We start from the raw sequence: 21,238 nt of genomic DNA, 5'->3' as shown, positions 1-21,238 counted from the left end.
AGGTGACTATAACTTGCAAGATCAGATCTAGAACATGGATATAATGGTGATAACATAAACAGTTCAGATCTGAAATCATGGCACCGGTCCCAAAGTGACAAGCATTAAGCATGGCAAAGTCATAGCAACATCAATCTCAGAACATAATGGATATTAGGCTAAAAAAACTAACTCGATTACATGATGAATCTCATCCAACTCCTCACCGACTAGCGAGCCTACGAAGTAATTATGCACTCCCTGTGGCGAGCATCATGGAATTGGCGATGGAGATGTGTTGGTGATGACGAAGATCGAAGATCCCGCTCTCCGGAGTCCCAACCGGACTCGAGATCTGGCCTCCGACGAAGAACAGGAGACAACGGCGGTTTCGTCTCGTGAAACGCGATAATTATTTTGCCTCAGTTTTTTATGGAATAATGTGATTTTATAGCATCGGTTTGAGGGTCATATGGGCCACCAAGTGGGGACAACCCACCAGGGTGCGCCTGGCGGTGCACACGTGCCCTGGTGGGTTGTGCCCACCCAGGTGCCCCCCTTAGGTGGCTCTTGGCTCTAGAAATTCTCTTTATTGATATAAAAAATCCTCGCAAAGTTTCATTCCTTTCCGAGAACTTTTATTTCTACACAAAAACAACACCATGGTAATTCTGCTGAAAACAACGTTAGTCTGGGGTTAGTTTCATTCAAATCATGCAAATTAGAGTCCAAAACAAGAGGAAAAGCGTTAGGAAAAGTCGATACGTTGGAGACATATCAATTCCCCCAAGCTTAAACCTTTGCTTGTCCTCAAGCAATTCAGTTCATAAACTGAAAGTGAAAAGGAAATACTTTTACGAACTCTTTTGCTCTTGTTTCATAAATAAGCTTAAACAGCACCCAGGTTTTTAGTAAAGATTACAACTAACTGATACGTCTCAAACGTATCTATAATTTTTGATGGTTTCACGCTGTTATCTTGTCTTCTCTGGATGTTTATGTACATCTTATATCTTTTTTGGGACTAACTTATTAATTCAGTGCTAAGTGCCAGATCCTGTTTTTTCTATGTTTTTGACTCTTTTCAGATCTGATATTGGAACGGAGTCCAAACGGAATAAAAACCCAAAATGATTTTTTCCCGAACGGAAGAAGATCACGGGGCCTTTGGGCCAAGCCAAGTGGGCTCCACGGAGCCCACAAGCCCCCACTCCGCCACCAGGGGAGGCGGCGGTGTCAGGGCTTGTGGCCTCCCTGGCCGCCCCCTGAAATAGATCCTTGGCCTATATATTCCCAAATATTCAGCAAAAAATCAGGGGAGCCTAGAAAATACTTTTCCGCCACCGCAAGCTTCCGTTTCCGCGAGATCTCATCTGGAGACCCTTCCCGGTGCCCTGCCGGAGGGGACTTTAGAGTTGGAGGGCTTCTGCATCATCATCAGCCCCCTCCAATGACTCGTGAGTAGTTCACTTCAGACCTACGGGTCCGTAGTTAGTAGCTAGATGGCTTCTTCTCTCTCTTGGATCTTCAATACAAAGTTCTCCATGATCTTCATGGAGATCTATCCGATGTAATCTTCTTTGGCGGTGTGTTTGTCGAGATCCGATGAATTGTGGATTTGTGATCAGATTGTCTATGATATATATTTGAGTCTTTGCTGATTTCTTATATGCATGATTTGATATCCTTGTAAGTCTCTCCGAGTCTTGGGTTTTGTTTGGCCAATTAGATCTATGATTCTTGCAATGTGAGAAGTGCTTGGTTTTGGGTTCTACCATGTGGTGACCTTTCCCAGTGACAGTAGGGGCAGCAAGGCACACATCAAGTAGTTGCCATCAAGGGTAAAAGATGGGGTTTTTATCATTGGTTTGAGATTATCCCTCTACATCATGTCATCTTGCTTAAGGCGTTACTCTGTTCTTATGGACTTAATACACTAGATGCATGCTGGATAGCGGTCGACGTGTGGAGTAATAGTAGTAGATGCAGAAAGTATCGGTCTACTTGTTTTGGACGTGATGCCTATAGATATCGTCACGACTTTGCGCGGTTCTATCAATTATTCGATAGTAATTTGTTCACCCACCGTCTACTTGCTTTCATAAGAGAAGCCACTAGTAAACACTACGGCCCCCGGGTCTATTCACATCCATCGTTTACATCTCCGCTTTTACTTTGCTTTGTTACTTTTTTGCTTTCAGTTCTCACTTGGGAAAAAATATATAAGGGATTGACAACCCCTTCATAGCGTTGGGAGCAAGCTTTTGTGTTTGTGTAGAATCTTGTGATACTCCTCCACCGGATTGATACCTTGGTTCTCAAACTGAGGGAAATACTTACCACCGTTGTGCTACATCACCCTTTCCGCTTCGAGGGAACACCAACGCAAGGCTCCAAGGCCACGGGGGAAATCCTTTGCATACTTGCCTAGGAAGTCCCTTAAGGCGTAGCCGCAGCTGAAGGATTCCTGGTGCCGTCGATGCGACTATTCTTGGCACCGTTGCAAGGGAAGCATAGCCGACATCAGAAGCATTTCTGGCACCGTTGTCGGGGATCTTTTTGAGGTAGCACTAACCATGTCGACAATAACTCTTAAAAATTGTATTAACTCATACCAATGACATAATCAACTAGAGAGCAATAATAAGATATCTCAAATAGTAACACGTTGTCAAATCAACCATGATACAATATGACAATAGTGGTATCTTGCTAGCCCTTTCTGAGACCGCAAAACATAAATGCAGAGCACTCCCAAAGTTCAAGCAGCGACTAAACATTATAATTCATGGTAGAAATGATCCAGTCATGATGCACCAAACATTAGCTACACATAATGCATCAGCATGACAGTAGTGCTCTCAGGTTCTGGCGCTTATTTTATAAGGTGATGGTACAACATGAAAGTAAATAGATAGTCCCTTTAAAGAGGGAAACAGTGATTTGTAGAGATGCGAGAGCTCAAGTTTTTGAAGCAGAGGTAAATGAAATTTTGAGACATGCAACCTTCTCATTTACTTCACGACAATCAGTTATCAATATCTCCCATGCTAAGCACGCTAGTGGCGGTTCCCAAGCGGAAATGTAAAGGTTATGACTCCATTGGGAGTTTTTGTTTGATTATTTGAGAGATCAATTCTTTTACAGTTTGGGACTGGGCATCCTTATTACCACCCTTTTCTCGTGCAATGGAGAGTGAATAAACACTCGACTTGAGAATAGCCCGCTTAGCATGGAAGATACTGACTACCTTCTATCGTTCCATGAATGATCCAGGCACACAAAAAGGATATTTGTTTGAAGTTTTTGGAGATGGCACATGCAAATTTACTTAGGATGGTAGGGTGATACATCCCAAACGTATCTATAATTTATGTTTTTTCCATGATCTTTTGGGTGACATTGTTATATGTTTTTCTACACTTTTATACCTTTTTACACATATTTGGACTAACCTACTAACTCAGTGCACCCGGTGCCAGTTTCTATCTGCTGATGTCTTTTTTGGAGGTACTTTTACCCAAATTTCCAGCGCCCCAAAAATCCTGAGAAAAAAATATAAAAATCAGCGTGACGGAAGCTTCCAAAGCACCAAAGGTGGGACACACGGGAGCCAGGGTTGGCCCGTGGTAGCGCCCATAGGTCACCTGAGTGGTCCCACCTCCTCTGGTGCCCTACCATGGCTCCTATTTTTACCCCCATGGAGGAAATGCTGATTCCAGAACCCTTTTCTCCAGAAGCAATTCCGATCTCCTCCGCCATCACCAACAAGTTTCACAGGACCAGAATTCCTGTGTCGGCACCCTGTCGGGACGGGGAAGTGGACCCGGATTCATCTCCATCGGTTGCTTCCTTCCTCCATGAAGCGGGAGTAGTTCCTCCTCGGGGCTGAGGTCTTCTACAGTAGCTATGTAGTTAATTCTCTCTCCCATGATGTGATCTTGATTGTAATCATGGGCTATATTAATCTAGGGTGATCGCATGATGTTTCCCCTTCTTCTATGTATTGGATTGATGTACTCACTTGATCTTATCTAGTATAATCCCCGAGACCATGGTGATAGCAGTCCATTGGACATGGATTAGAAGAATATTTTCATGAGTGATTTCCTCTTTTGTGAATTGATATAAGATTGAGAGTCTCTTGCTGCTTGTCTTTGACTATCCTTGACATACGTTGTGGTGATTGTGGTACTCTCTTTGGATGGCCGCGGTGACATTGGAAAATCCATAGATGAGAACTACGAACTCTGAGGTGTGCTTTTGTAGCCCTACATAATTCTCGTCCTCTCTTGATCACAAAGGAATGACTTCCGAGTATGTCTCCATTGCATGTTTTAGTGGAAATATCATGTGATTAGACTATGTTAATGTTGTTGGGAGTTGCCACTAGTGAAAGTATGAAGCCTAGGCCTTGTTTCTCACCATTGTTACACCGTTTATGCTCACTTTTGTCACTTCTACCTTGCTGTAATTTTTATTACAAATTTTTATTACCTTTCTTTGACACACCTATCACCCATATTTTACCATCTCTTCGCTAAACTAGTGCATCTATACAATTTACCGTTGTATTAGGTGTGTTGGGGACACAAGAGACTTCTTGTTTCTTAATTGTAGGGTTGCTTGAGAGAGACCATCTTCAACCTCTACTTCCCTGAGTTCGGTAAACCTTAGGTCGTCCACTTGAGGGAATTTGTTGATGTCCTACAAACCTCTGCGCTTGGAGGCCCAACATAGTTTACAAGAATAGAAGCGTGCGTAGACAACAAGCTATTTATGGCGCTGTTGCCGAGGAGGTGAGTGCTTGATGGTATATCTTTAGATCTTGCAATTAAATATTTTCGTTTCTTGTTTTTATTTTCACTAGTTAGGCTTATGGACAACTCTGCTCTTCGTTTGTTGCTTGTGGGGAACCGCTCCACCGCTATTGTTGTGGATAAGCCTCCCCCACCTATGGAAATTGTGCCCTTTAAAATGCCAACTGGTATTATTGATTGTGTCTTGGCTAATTGATATGCAAGAGATAGACATCCAGGCGAACACTTGCTATATATTTCACAACTATGCTCCTTATTTAAGCTTGTAGGTATATCGATGGATATTGTTATGGGAAAGCTATTCTCTCCATCATTAAAGATAAGGCTTTGGATTGGTATAGGCTTCTTGATAACTCAAATTTGCTAAATTGGCAAGATCTTATACCTCTCTTTTATGCAACGTTTTATCCTCTTCATGAAATACATCGATGCAGGAACTATATTTATAACTTTTGGTCTCGTGACGGAGAGAGCATAGCTCAAGCTTGGGGGAGACTAAATACTTTAATTCTAAAATGTCCTAACCATGGGCTCCCCAAAGATATGATTATTACTAATTTCGATGTGAGGCTCTCTCGATGGGATAAAGACTTGCTCAATGCTTCTTTTATGGGTTCTTTCACAAACAGAAGGATTGATGCTAAATGGGAACTCCTTGAAATAATTCAATGCAATACTGAAGATTGGGAGATAGACAAAGGTAAAGAGTCAGGTATAAATTATGAGTATAATTGCATTAAGGCCTTTGTTGAAACTACAAGTTTTAATAAGTTTAGTGCTAAGTTTGGGCTTCATTCACAACTCCTTGTTGATTTCCTCAAATATTTTGCTTCACATCTTAATATGCCTAAGGAAAATTGGATCAAGCATCATGAACCTTTCAAAGATATTTGCAAAGAAAATTAATTGTTAATGATAATTGCAACATGCATCATCCAATTCCTGAAAATGAAGTTTTATATAAGCATGTTAATTTTTGTGGAGTGGATAGACCTTGTGAAAGGCCTATGATTGAATAAGAGAAGTATTGTAAGCAACATAAGCATGAAAGAACAATCACTTGGTTTAGAGATTTAAATGAAATTGCTAGAGAATTGTGTGACGTTTATCCTTTTACTTGTGAACTTTGTGGTATAGAGGGTCAGTTTAATTTTCAATGCATGAACTTTCAAAACAGAACTGTTAACTAGTTGTGTGATAACACGATCACTTCTGGTCTTTATGATGAACTTATGTTGTTTTTGATGTGTGAAGAGTTATCAGAAAAAAAAACTTCTTGGCTAGATGATAATGCCTTAGGAATAAACAACACTTTGCAAAAATGCCATCTCTATTGTGTTGTTAATTGCCATGAGAATGATTACATAAGTAAGATTAGAAAGGAGGGAACTTTACCAAATCATAAAAATGTCTCTTATGTTTCCACTAATAAAAAGGAGAGTTTCTCCCAAGTTTCCCCTATTGTTTCTAATGATAAACCAGAATATTTGGAGAAGCTTCCTCTCCAACCACTCCCTCCTAAGGTGAAGAAGAAGAAAATGTAGAGGAGGAAGAGGAACAAGAAGGAAGAAGAATGGGTATCAACCTGGCCTGAGCATATTCCTCGCATCAACTTTTATCCTAACAGACATAAATTTATGGAGGATGGTGAGCTTGATTGTTATTATCTTGATGATAAGTCTGTTGGTACTATTGAAGATGTCTTTGATTATGATATGCATGTTACTTATTGCGATTGGGAAGATGATGATAATGCTACTTATGATCTTGAAAATATTTTTGGTACCAACTTTGAAAATGATGATATGGAAAGCTCTAAGCTTGGGAATGATAGGATTGCAAGTCCTTTACCCATTAGTGATGTGATAATTGATAATTCTTTTGCTAGTAAGAATAAAGTCAACATGTTTACAAATATAGTTGCTAGCAATAATAATGCTCTTCTCTACCATGACGATGTTATAACTCCTATCTATAGTGACTGTAAAGATACCTATGACATAAGGAGAAATTATCCATATGAAACTTGTCATAATCATGGAGGGAATTACTCCTTTGCTGAACACCATCTCCCCAATACACAATTAATCTATAGTAGGTTGTTTATGGTAGTCCTACTCCCACTATTACCAAGGAGAAAGATTATGCTTATGTGGAGAGTAAGAGTGCCTTTTTGCATGTGGATCATGGTAACAATGCTTTATGTGATACTTATATTGTTGAGTTTATTCATGATCCCACTGAAAATTATTATGAGAAGGGAACATATGCTTATAGATATTTCAATAATATCAAGTTCCCTCTCTTTATGTTGAAGATTTTGAAGTTGCACTTGTTTTGCCTTTCAATGCTTATTGCTTTGTGCTTAAATGAATTATTCTCTTGCAATATTCCTATGCATAGGAAGCATGTTAGACTTAAATGTGTTTGGTATTTTCTTCTTGATGCTCTCTTTTGTTCTACAACTCTTATTCCTAAGAGAGCATCATTAAAATCTTAAGCCTATCTTTTATGGCTATAAAGAAAGAGCTCTAGGGAGACAACCCTTGTTATCTTTACTTTGAGTTTTTACTTTCAGTTTTTAGTGGTCTTGATGTGTGTTACTACTTTAGCAACATCATTGTATCTTTATTTTCAAGCTTTGTGTCATGTTTTAGCCTCCGATTTCAAGAAAGTTCAAAAGTTGTGACATATTGTCCAGAAACAGATTTTGTCTCCTTGATGGAACAATTCACCAAAAATCACCAACTATTTTTTGTATCTGAATATTCTTGAAAGTATGCTCTATATAATTATCTTTCTGGCATATGTTCTGAGTTTTTTTTATTTGAGTTGCAGACGGGCCCCGAACAAATTATTTACTACATGTTGTTCTGTTTTTCACAGATTCTGTCGCGTTTTGCGTTTTCATCGTTTTGCAAATTTTAAGCTTGCTTTTCCTTTGCAAAAAACCTTTTGGCAATCGTGAGAAACAGTAGCTTTTCTTGAAAATCTTTATTTTCAGTAGGGAATAAATTATTTTATTATGGGTACTAACCACTCTAATCAACTTATGATGAGTTTTGTATGAAGGGAGTTTTCAAGTATGCGATGGAAGATGATGAAAGAAGATCCAGCAGTGTTAAACGCTCAAGCTTGGGGATGCCCCCATGCACCCCCAAGAAATATCCAAGGAGACTCAAGAGTCTAAGCTTGGGGATGCCCCCGTGCATCCCCTTCTCCATCAATAATCATCAATTCGTCCATCTCCATGTTGTATTTTTATCACTTCATATGTTATGTGTTATGCTCGGAGCATCCCGCTCTTTAATTTTTAGTTTGTTTTAGTTTTGATTGACGTTCATAACAAGTTGGACCCTAGCCTTCTTTGTTTGGGAGAGAAACACGCTCCACTCCACCCTAGAACACAAGATAGGCTTTCATGCTTATCCTTCTTGTGTGTTCTCTATCTTTTCATAGCTGCTCTCATGCTTAGCTCTTAGTTTTCATGCTTTATCTTTTAAGAGCTTTTATTTAGGTTGCTTTTGGAACTCTCTTGGGTTATCATTCTTATCTTGTTTAGAGAGTTGGCTTGTTGCAGTGAGTTGTGTGTCCTGCATGAGTAGGTAACTGAGGTTGCTATTTAAGTATAGTAGTAACTTGCAATAGTTTTGAGGTATTGATTTGAGTAATGTTTGGACTATTGGTGCCGAGAGCTTGAGGCTATTAGTGATAGGTGTCGTATTTTGGGAAATCCGTGTGTTTTTCAAAAACTAAAAAAATTAGTTGACAACTCTAGCTACTACATTGATCGCTAACCTCTGGAGGGGTTGGAATATATAGAGTACCCTCACGTTATCATGGGTCGAGGATGCGCAAGGATAACCAAACCCCCAAACACTCCTCCTCGGGATACTTGTCTCTTTGTGAATTTCCTAACTAGATAGAGAGTTACCAATAATAAGTGTATGAGTTCTTCAGACTAATGCGAGTATTCGATTGTTTGTGGTTCCACCATCCATATTTTGCTAGCCTCTTCGGTACCGTGCATTGCCGTTTCTCATCTTGAGAGTTGGTGCAAACTTCGCCAGTGCATCCAAACCCTTCGCATGATACGCTCTATCATCATAAGTCTCATTATATCTTTCCTCAAAACAGCCACCATACCTACCTATTAAGGCATTTCCATAGCCTTTCCGAGATACATTACCATGCAACATCCACCATCTCATGACTTGATATTCATGTCATACATGCTTTTGCTTGATCGAGGAGCTGCATGCTAGTTGGGCATTGCCCTTATTATTGCTACATGACGCGCTAGTTTCATTGCATATCCTACTACACTGGTAGAGACATACATTTGCATACATCATGATAGTTTAATTTGTCTTTATGTGAGTACTTCTTATAAAGTGTGATCATCTTTTTTGTTTCCTGTAAAACATAGAATGTTGCCCTTAAGTGAGGAAAAGATCCCAAAGAGGACAAATGAAAAGATCCCAAAGAGGACAAATGAGATATAAATAGAAAGAGCCAAAGAGGCCACAAAAATGAAATAAAAAGAAATAAAAAGAGAGAAAGGGGCAACACTACTATTCGTTTTGAAAGATCCACACTCGTACTCCATTGTTATATTTGTACTACATAGAGATTATCATTCGTGCATAACTATGTGGGGACCCTTACACTATAGAACTTGGCTTGAATATTCCAATGATGAGCCTCCTCAAGTGAGCTCTAGGTCTTCATGAGCAAGCAAGTTGGATGCACCCCCACTAGTTCCATTGGAGAGCTTACCTTAGCTCATATGTGCATCCGTTGCATGGCAATCTCTACTCCTCACATCATCTATATCATTTGGCTTTCTCTCACCTATGGTTGCCCTTATTGATGTGAGCCTTTCAAACCTTTTTGTCTTCCTTCCCCATCATTATTCTCTTTGCCATCCTAAGTGCCAACATATCTTGCTTGCGCTCATCCATTGCATGAGTGATCAAAGTCGAAAGGGAGGGGATCATTTTGACTTGTCCCAGACTAGTGGTGTTGGGATGAGTCAAAATAAGATTCTGAAGGAGACGGAATGTGAAATTTTAGTAGATTGAGTTCTCAATTAAAATACATTTTTATACTCTCAACCCATCTCCCACTTCCTGCACGCAAACACCATTTGGAGATATTCGAGTCACGGACAGCGAGAGCTCTTGCACCTTTAAGTTCTTACTTTGCTATTTTCAATACTAGATATAGACTCTTGCTTCTTATTGTCTTGACTTGAATTGCATATCTTACTTGCTTTACTTTGAAGTTCTTATATGTGTGTTAGCATGTCACCACATAAATTATTTGTGTTATCATTTACCTACTCGAGGACAAGCAGGAATTAAGCTTGGGGATGTTGATACGTCCCAAACGTATCTATAATTTATGTTTGTTCCATGATCTTTTGGGTGACTGATACGCCTCCGTATTATCTACTTTTCCGAACTCTTTTGCCCTTGTTTTGGACTCTAATTTGCATGATTTGAATGGAACTAATCCGTACTAACGCTGTTTTTAGCACAATTGCCATGGTGTTGTTTTTGCACAGAAATAGAAGTTCTTAGAATGACCTGAAAATTTATGGAGAATTTTTATGGAATTTATGAAAAATACTGGCACAAGAATCACTGGAGGAAGTGGAGCCGTGAGCCCACAAGCCCAACAGGCGCCCCCCCCCCCCTGGCCGCGCCTGGCAGGCTTGTGGATCCCACGACGCTCCACCGCCTCCAAATCCAGCTCTATATAGTCTGTCTCGCCCGGAAAAAAATCAAGGAGAAGAGTTCATCATGTTTTATGATACGGAGGCGCCGCCACCTCCTATTCTTCATCTGGAGGGCAGATCTGGAGTCCGTTCTGGGCTCCGGAGAGGGGAGATCGTCGCCATCGTCATCATCAACCTTCCTTCATCGCCAATTCCATGATGCTCTTCATCGTTCGTGAGTAATCTCATCGTAGGCTTGCTGGACGGTAATGGGTTGGATGAGATCTATCATGTAATCGAGTTAGTTTTGACGGGGATTGATCCCTAGTATCCACCATGTTCTGAGATTGATGTTGCTACTACTTTGCCATGCTTCATGCTTGTCACTAGGGCTCGAATGCCATGATTTCAGATCTGAACCTATTATGTTGTCGCCAATATATGTGTGTTTTAGATCCTATCTTGCAAGTTGTAGTCACCTACTATGTGTTATGACCCGGCAACCCTGGAGTGACAATAGCCGGAACCACTCCCGGAGATGACCATAGTATTAGGAGTTAATGTTTCACCAAGTGTTAATGCGTTGGTCCGGTTCTTTATTAAAACGAGAACCTTAATATCCTGTAGTTTCCATTAGGACCCCGCTGCCACGGGAGGGATGGACTATAGATGCCATGCAAGTTCTGTTCCCTAAGCACGTATGACTACATATGGAATACATGCCTACATTAGATTGACGAACTGGAGCTAGTTACTTATCTCTCCGTGTTATAACTGTTGCATGATCAATCACATCTGGCATAATCATCCATCACCGATCCAATGCCTACGAGTCTTTTACTACTGGTCCTTGCGACATTACTTTGTCGCTACTTCTGTCACTGCTGCTATTGTTACTCTATCGCTACTCGTGTTACTTTGCTACTACTCGTTACTGTTGCTACTACTGCTAGCATACTACTTTGCTACTGACACTTTGCTGCAGATACTAAATCTTTTAGGTGTGGTTGAATTGACAACTCAACTGCTAATAGTTGTGAATATTCTTTGGCTTCCCCTTGAGTCGAATCAATAAATTTGGGTTGAATACTCTACCCTCGAAAACTGTTGCTAACCCCTATACTTGTGTGTTATCAAGACTATTTTCTGGCGCCGTTGCCGGGGAAGCACAGCTATATTCTCTGAGTCACTTGGGATTTACGTCTGCTGGTCACTATGAAGAATCTGATAGATCCAAGAACTAAAGTACTGCCCTCAACTACGAGGACAGGTAAGGAACTGCCATCTAGCTCTGCACTTGATTCACCTTTAGTTATGAGTAAGTTTGCGACATCACCTTCTGCTAGAAATCTTGATATGTCGCCTCTGCTTGATGATGCTACTTCTGCTACCCATGATGCTTATGATGATGCTATGCTTGATGCTGCTTTGCCTGATGATGCTATGCTTGATACTGCTTTGCCACTAGGTGCATTCCTTGATGCACAAATTGCTAGATGTGATGATACTTCTGAAACTGCTAATACTATTGAAGTAGAACCTGCTATTATGCCTGAATTGTCTGATATGCCTGAGGTTATGTTATGGAGGGAGAGATAGCTGAGGATTTTCGTGCGTGTAAGGATAGATATGATGTTGAGAACTTACTGTGCAAGTGGAAAGAAAAATCTCTGAACGCTAGGATGAAATACGACCCGAAGTTTGCTACTTCGCCTATCATTGTGACCGATAAGGATTCTGAATTTGCTGTCGACCCTGAGTTAATCAGTCTGGTCGAATCTGATCCTTTTCACGGTTATGAGTCTGAAACGGTTCTAGCCCATCTTACCAAACTGCACGATATAGCCACCCTATTCACGAGTGAGGAAAAGATCCGCCACTACTATATCCTCAAGTTGTTTCCTTTCTCGCTAAAGGATGATGCTAAGACCTGGTTCACTTCTCTTGCTCCCGGTTGTGTGCGTAGCCCCCAACATATGGTCTACTACTTCTCTGAAAAATATTTCCCTCCCATAAGAAGCAAGCTGCCTTGTAGGAAATATACAACTTTGCACAAGTTGAAGAAGAGAGTCTCCCACAAGCTTGGGGGAGACTTATCCAGCTACTGAATGCTTTGCCTGATCACCCTCTTAAGAAGAATGAAATACTTGATATCTTCTATAATGGACTTACCGATGCTTCTAGAGACCACCTAGATAGTTGTGTCGGTTGTATTTTTAGGGAACGAACCGTAGAACAAGCTGAGATTCTATTGAATAATATCTTGTGCAATGAGAATGCTTGGACTATTCCCGAACCACCTCCTAAGCCAACTCCGAAGAAAAGAGGTATTCTATTCCTCAGTCCTGAAGATATGCAAGAAGCTAAAAAATCTATGCGATAGAAAGGCATTAAATCTGAAGATGTCAAAAACTACCACCTATCGAAGAGATCCATGGTCTTGATTACCCGATACAGGTAGTAGAAGTAAATTCTCTGCGTAGGTTTGATGAGAGTGATATTCCTTTTGATAAACCTGCTAGCTTATGCCTGGATGAATTTGATAAGTTTGTTGCCAAACAACAAAGCTTCAATGATTATGTTAGCAGACAATTGGAACAGAATGCTCGTACACTTAGTCATTTAAGTGCTTGTGTGCACAGATATGTCAATGATCTTAAGCTCTTGAGTAAACATGCCTCTATGGTTACCACTCAAGTAGAACAAGTACTTAAAGCTCAGAATGATTTTCTCAATGAGTTGAATGACAATTCTGTCAGAGTCGTCACTAGAGGCGGTAGAATGACCGAGTGTAACATCCCAATTTTCCTAATTGGGAATGTTTTACATTGTAGCTAAGCATCTATGCATATTGTTTGAAATAAATTCTAGCACGTGAATTTTCCTTCGTCTTTGATTTGCATTTCTATTTTTCCTCGCACGAGTAATGCCTGGAGAAAACTCTCTTGCACGCAAGAGAGAGAGAGCGGAGGAAAATGACACTCCAAAAAGCGGGCAATTTTTGAAATGTTGGAGCCAAGAAAACCCAAAGTTCTTTTGCAAAAATAATTGCAAAAAGAAATAAAGCAAATTGGGAATTTCTGAAAAAAAAACATTTTTTTAAGTTTTTATTTTGGCTTTAAAAAAATGTTATTCGGGTAGTGATTCTTTTTCTGATGTTTTTGATATATAATACCATATATAGATATTTTGATTTATTTCCTTTTTATTTAGTTTTATTTTCTGTCTCAGAAAAACTTAGAAATAGGAAAGTATTTTTATTTTATTTTTCTTCTTTAACCGCCGCCCTGGGCGCATCTTAGCCACTAGGCCGAATCCCCACGTACCTGGGATCAGAGATCCCTAGAAACCGGGCGACCGACCCCTGCCTTGCCCTCCCCCTCTCTCTTACCTGCGGGCCCCACCCTGGCCGAACCCTCTCCCTCCACGTCACCCTTCTCCTACCTCTCCTCTCTTTCCATACCAGTACCCAAGACCGAGCCCCTCCCCAGCTCGCGATTTCCCTGCCGATTCTCTCCCTCTCCCTTCCATAGCACCCCCCTCCCAGCCTATAAATACTCCCCACCCCTAGCCGACCCCGTTCCCAACCCTATCTCGCCGCACCGCCGCCCCTAGCAGCCGCCCCACCCCTCGCCGGCAGCAGGCTTCTGCTGCCACGTCTACCTCCTGGAGCAGCGCCACCCGAGCTGCCCGACGCCTTCCCCGCGGAGGAGAAGCACCCCGCCGCCGCCTCCCCTCTTCCCCAGTGCCCCGGAGCTCCCTCCCCCCCCCCCCCCGCCGGCCATCAACTCCCTCGCCGGAGCTTCCCCAGTCACGGTAGTTATCCTCCCCTCTATTGCTTTTCTCTTTTTGTTTTATATCCGTTGGATCTAAGAGGATGGCTTAGATTAGATCTAGGAAATAACCTTTCGGTTTAGTTCAGTTAACCCACGGTTTTTATTGTCACTTATCTTTTAACCAGCGAGTTTGTTAAGCCTAGGCCGTTTGCCCATAGCGCAGCAACAAACACCCTCCGCATTCAATAGCCTCAGGCCACGTGTACCCCTCTTTTTAGCACTAGTAGTTTTATAATTTTCTGCCTGTTTGCAAAAACAGAAACTTTCTGTTTTGTTTTGGCCACAACGTTTTATCCCGAAGTCCAATGACTTTGATTATTTTTCCAGTGGCTCACAAATTTCCTGTAGTTTTTAAAAACATATAATTTGTCTCTGTTTGAAATTTTTAAATATAAGTTAGAGCAGATTTAATTTAAACCTTGTTCTGCCTATTCCAGGAGTTTGAAAAATGATTTTTAGTTGATTCTTTTTGCTACTGCTTTCTAGTGATAAAACCTTACTGTGGTAGAAGGTTCACAATTTTAAAGTATTTTTACTGGTGTTTTCAACAGAAACAAGTTTCTGCCATACCGGCGCGCGATAAATTCTTTTGCTTAGGCTTTAGCAAATCCTTGCATCTGATGTTATTTTTACTTGTGGCTTGATTGAAGTGCTTATCGTGTGCTTTGTGTTTGTATCGGTAGATCATCCGGAGTGCGAAGCGTGTTACTTAGAAGCGCTCGAGCAAGACAACTATCATCAAGGCAAGTCATTTTGATCATGTTATTTTACCTATGTTTTCGATGCATGGTAGATCACCTTCTTCGCCCAATTTGCATGTTGCATAGGTACTTGGAAACTTTAGCATAAGTTGTAGTATCATGTGGTAGGAACACAACAACCCCGACACTTGGCCCCGGGACGACAATTTCTTAATGCTATGCTTGAGTAGACGGGTTATCGGTTGAGTGTATACCACGAGTGATGCGAGGTTGATATAATAATCAAGACCGGACTAAGACAAGATTTTCAAGACCTCGGACGCAATGCAACTCTGGGTGAAGGACGGTTGATCGGCTCCCTGGAGGACCCAGTGGATGCCCGGGATGCTGGAGAGGCCATGTCATCCTGCGGAAAGCTTCACCCAGGCTCGAAGAGACGGACGGAGACTTCAAGACTCAAGGCTTACCTGCACAGCCACATGTCATTATGGGCTCTGGCTTGGTTGGATAACGCGGCGACTCTGGACAGGCGGTGCTAGCAGATGTAGACGAACGGTAGGAATGGATGGGCACCGACAAGGATTCAGAGGGACCCGTTGAAAGACCATGTTTTGATCATCCGGTCTTCAAACACCCTGAAGTGCGAGGACAAACCCGGAGGCGATCAAATCTTGTGGGGAACATGTGCAAAACTCTGCAGAGTGCCCAACCTAATCGATTAGCCGTGTCCACGGTCATGGACAACTTGAGCCGAAGGCATTGAATTTCCCCTGAACTCTCGACACAACTTAATAATGATGTGGGTGTTAACAACTATTCGGGTACGAGAATTGGTTGGCGGAACCATCTCGTTAACAACAAACATTGTAGTAATATTTTGCTTTCAACCCCTCTTGTTGTAGGATAAAACTGGCTTTATGCAAAACTTAGCTCCACCGGCCAAATATGCATGTAGAGATAGTTGATTATTTTTACTCCTATCTTTGATGACTTGCCGGCATATTCAATATGCTGACCTACACGGCTGCAACGTATCATGTTGCAGAGTAATTTTCCGACCAGGAGTGAGGCTACGATCTACGCTCAGCGACATGCCCTTGGAGTCGGATGGACTCGTCTACCTGATGCTTCCGCTTAGTCTTCGTTAGATAATCTCATGAGTTGGCCTTCAGCCACTTTATTGTAATCCTTTATTGTAATAAAGTACTCTTTATGAGATTTCGATTAATAAAGTTGTGTGATTGCACTCTTGAATATATACATTATGTACTGTGTGTGTACCAGCATGATCTTGGGATGGTATAGAAACACCAGAGGCTTGACTCGTCTTGAGTCATGTCGCTACACCGAGGAACCCTTGTATCCTGAGGGTCATCCGAAGAGAATTGAACAAGATTCTCAAGGAGTTAGCACTGATGCACCTAGTCATCCTAGGAAGAAGAAGAAAGATGATAGGAACCTGCACGCTAGCAACCCTGTTGCTGCTACACCTGAGACCAAAACAATGTCTCTGTCTTTGATGCTGAAACACAATCTGGTGATGAACATGAGCCTAATGATAATATCAATAGTGATGCTCATGATGATGCTCAACCTAGCAATGATAAGGATGTGGAGATTGAACCTGTTGATCTTGATAACCCACAGCCTAAGAGTAGAAGATACGATAAGAGTGACTTCGCTGCTAGGAAGCATGGTAAAGAAAGGGAACCATGGGTTCAGAAACCTATGCCCTTTCCTCCCAAACCATCCAAGAAAAAGGATGATGAGGATTTTGAGCGCTTGGTTGAAATGATCAGACCTGTCTTTCTGCAAATGCGTTTGATAGATATGCTCAAAATGTCTCTGTACGCTAACTACATGAAAGATATTGTGACTAATAAGAGGAGGATACCTGAGGTTGAGATTTCCACCATGCTTACTAACTATACCTTCAAGGGTGGAACTCCTAAGAAACTAGGTGATCCCGGTGTGCCCACTATACCTTGCTCCATTAAAGGCAACTACGTTATAACTGTGTTATGCGACCTTGGAGCCGGTGTTAGTGTTATGCCTCTCTCTCTTTATCGTAGGCTTGAACTGGATAAGCTGACACCCACTGAAATCTCTCTGCAAATGGCTGACAAATCAACTCCTATCCCTATCAGCATTTGCGAGGATGTGCCTGTTGTGGTTGCTAACGTTACTATCTTAACGGACTTTGTTATTCTGGATATTCCCAAGGACGATGCCATGGCGGTCATCCTCGGAAGACCCTTTTTAAACACTGCAGGGCTGTTATATATTGCAACAAAGGCGATGTCACTTTCCATGTCAACGGTAATGAGCATACGGTGCACTTTCCAAAGAAACAATATCGAGTACATTGCATCAATGTTATCAAAAAAACTTCATCGATTCTTATTGGGAGCTTTGAATGCCCTATTCCTCATGTTAAGATGAAGTATGATTTGATTGTTGGGGAGATACACATCCCCATTGAGGTAACCTGGTGACTATTCGAAAATTCTCCATCTTCTTTTGCGATTCGAAGAGGTTTGTCGAGGAGACTTGATCAACCTCATTGACGGATTTCTTTCGATGACCATGAGATGGATGAATCGAGGAGTCACAAACCTCTGTTCCAAGCTTTCACCTTCGGTTGCTTAGAAGAAAAATGATAGATTTAGTTTAGTTTTCCCTGTTTTCTGCTTTTAGCATCCCGTGGAAAAGTACCCCGAAAATAAAAGTTCTCCGAACGTCCTGAAAATCAAGTATGATTTTTTCCGGAATTTTTGAAAAATACTGAGACGAAGAGCTAGTCTGGGGGTTGCACCAGTGGGCCACAAGCTCTGGAGGCGCGGGCACCCCCCTTGGCCGCGCCTACCTGGCTTGTGGGGGCCATGTGCACCCCCTCCACTCATTCTAGCTCCCATCTGCTTCTCCTACCTCCACAAAAAATCGTTTCGCAACTCACACCCGTGTTCTTGCTCTTCTTGCTGGGATTTTCGATCTCCTTGCTCAAAGCACCATTCTCCGAAATGTTTTGGGAAAATTGCTCCTTGGTAAGTGACTCCTCCATTGGTCCAATTAGTTTTTGCTCTAGTGCCTTATACTTCACGTATTTTTGCTGCCTTGGTGACCCTGTTCTTGAGGTTTACATGCTATTTTTAGCTGGTCCGAATTAGTTTTGATGCGTAATATGGCCTCTAGGCACTTGTGGGAGTAGTTGCTACGAGTTTAGTTGAGCCTTGTTCACTTTTCCTTAGAGTCACTGAAAATTCCAGAAAAGGAAAATGTTCAGGAGAAACTATCGTGGTGGTTCCTCAAGCTAGAGAGGTCCCCGTCTTGCAATTCGGGAGCCCGATCCTTACCAACCGAGGAACGCACAGGTACAACCATGTGAATGGCCTTCTTATGAATTCATGATTGACACGGGTTTCAAAGACGAGTTTGATACACTTGTTCACAACGTCGGACTCAAAGAATTCATCTCTGATAAATGTGAACAGTATGTTTCTCTCACTGCCTCTTTTGTTCGTAGATTCAAATTTTGAGTTGGTCGTGATACATGTGTACTGTTTGATCTCTATGACAAATCGTATACCATGGATTTAGAGGATTTCAATAGAATTTGCAAGATACCTATTTGGGGTAGTCTCAATGATCCTCCTAAATCTTTGGTTAGAGCTTTTTTTCTCTGGTATAACTGTTGGAGAAACTAGAGATATTACAGAGGCTACCATGGGGAGCATTCATTTTCCTGCCTTGCATTACTTTGCCCTCTTCATAGGCAGATGCATTAATGGCAAGATTGAGCATTGTCACCTGTGCGCACCCGACCTTAGTATTCTTAAGAGCGCAGTAACGGGTGATAAAAGTTTCAATATGGGAGCTATTATAGCAAGGAGGCTAAATAATAATGCTAATGAAGGGGATTTCTTTGGTTGGATCTATGCCACTCGCATAGCAAATTTTCTTGGAGTACCCATCCGCGAAGGAGATCCCCCGCTCCATACAGCTTTCCTTGACGGCGTCGCTTTGACACGCTACCAGTTCCTTGAGAGGGATGATGAATCCCTCCTATACTGTTTGATATTTAACCGGCAGTGTGTTTTCCATATTACCCTTCCTGCTCCTCCCTTCTTTAACTTTCAGGTAAAACGGAGATATTGCATAACCAAAGGAGAGGCAGAGGTGTATGAGAGGGAGGCAAAGGCTGCTCGTCTCCGTGAGGCAGCTATTCAGGCAGTGGCTACAGCGCTCCCGTATAACCCCCATTATGATTTTGGGTATCGCCTGGACCATCCATGGGAGTAGACCAACTTAGGCCAAAAGCCTAAGCTTGGGGGAGTACGTGTTTCTCACCGACTTTACATTCTTTCTTATGCTTTCACTTTGTTCGTCGGTGTTCACACTTTGCCAGTGTATCATCCATGCAAGTTTTCTTTTTCTTGTTTTCTTTTCGTGTGTTTGTCTAGTTTGAGAAAAACCCAAAAAGATTTTCTTTTTCTTCTTTTGCTTGTTGGGAGCTTTCCCGTGTAAATAGTTTTCTTTTTCTTTGTGTCAAGGTAGAAGACCATGGTTACAATGTTTATTGGCTCTCGCATGCATATCTGTTTATCTATCAAAGAGCCATATTACTTTGTCTTCTCCTTTGTGTTTGCCTGCAGATTCCAGCGTAGTCCAATGCACGAGCACTCTTATTATTGTTCACATCGTTCGGTCGTGCAAGTGAAAGGCAATAATGACGATATATGATGAAGTGACTGAGCCTGGAAAAGCTGGTATGAACTCGATCTATTTTGTTTTTGTAAATATGACTAGCTCACTGTTCCTAGTTCAGCTTTGTTGTGAGAGAAACATGTTTGCAATGACAACTTAGAGATCATAGTTCATGATGCCATGCTTAATTAGCTAGGAGCTTATTATGGTTTGCCTTGGATGCCAACATGGATTTTGAGATGACTATGATGTAGTATAATAGGATGGTATCCTCCTTCGAATGATTCAAGTGGCTTGACTTGGCGCATGTTTATGCATGTAGTTGAAACAAAATCAACATAGCCTCTATGATATTCATGTTCATGGTGATTTATGTCCTACTCATGCTTGCACTCAATGTTAGTTAATCTCAATGCATTTTGATGACTGTTGTCGCTCTCTAGTTGGTCGCTTCCCAGTCTTTTGCTAGCCTTCACTTGTACTAAGCGGGAATACTGCTTGTGCATCCACTTCCATAAACCCAAAGTTGTTCCATATGAGTCCACCATACCTACCTATATGCGGTATCTACCTGCCGTTCCAAGTAAATTTGCATGTGCCACTCTCTAAACCTTAAAGAAATAATCTGTTTTGCATACCCGAACTGCTCATGTGGTGACAGGCGGCTATCAGTATCTTCCATGCTAGGCGTGTTATCCTCGATATGTGTGTATTCAATATCATTCACGAGAAAGGGGTCGGTAATTGGAATTCCCAGTTCCATGCTCAAATCGAAAAGATAATTGCAAACAAAACTCCCCCTGGATTTATGTTGGTATGGATGGTACCCGAGGATCCGGCTAGCCGTGGAGTGTGATTGATTGGGGGTGGGGGAGTCAAAACTTTACTTTTCTGTTTGGGAACCGCTTATAGCATGTGTAGCGTGGAACATGTTGAGAACTCTTAGTCATTGCGTTGACAATGAAAGCATGCCACCCAAAATTATCATCTCTGTTTTCGAAGCTTGAGCTCTGGCACCTCTGCAAATCAATGCTTCCCTCTGAGAAGGGCCTGTCTATTTATGTTCCTGTTGAGTCATCCTCTTCTTATAAAAGCACCAACTAGAGAGCACCTTTGTCATTTTTATGATTTGCTTTTAACTGTGTTGAGTATGACTGTGACTGGATCTTCTTTGCCATGAATTACAATGTTTAGTCAGCCCTTGGTCTTTGAAAGTGCTATGCATTTATGTTTTGCGGTCTCAGAAAGAGCTAGCGAGATACCATCTGTTCGTACTGCTTCACGATTGTGTTGATTGAAGTGTTGATGTTTGAGACTTGTTATTATTTTCTCGCTAGTTGATTATGCCATTGATATGAGTTTACCGTGAGACCTAGATGTCATTTGCTTATGTGGTTAGCTTCTGATCTTGCTGAAATTCTGGTTATGAGTTACACATAGTTGCAACAACAAGATCAAACAGAGTTCGTCAAAGTT

This window comes from Hordeum vulgare, chromosome 6H, assembly GCF_904849725.1.
Source record: "Hordeum vulgare subsp. vulgare chromosome 6H, MorexV3_pseudomolecules_assembly, whole genome shotgun sequence".
Classification (NCBI taxonomy): Eukaryota; Viridiplantae; Streptophyta; class Magnoliopsida; order Poales; family Poaceae; genus Hordeum; species Hordeum vulgare.
The sequence above is the reverse complement of the archived record's forward strand: the minus strand, read 5'-3'. Positions refer to the sequence as shown.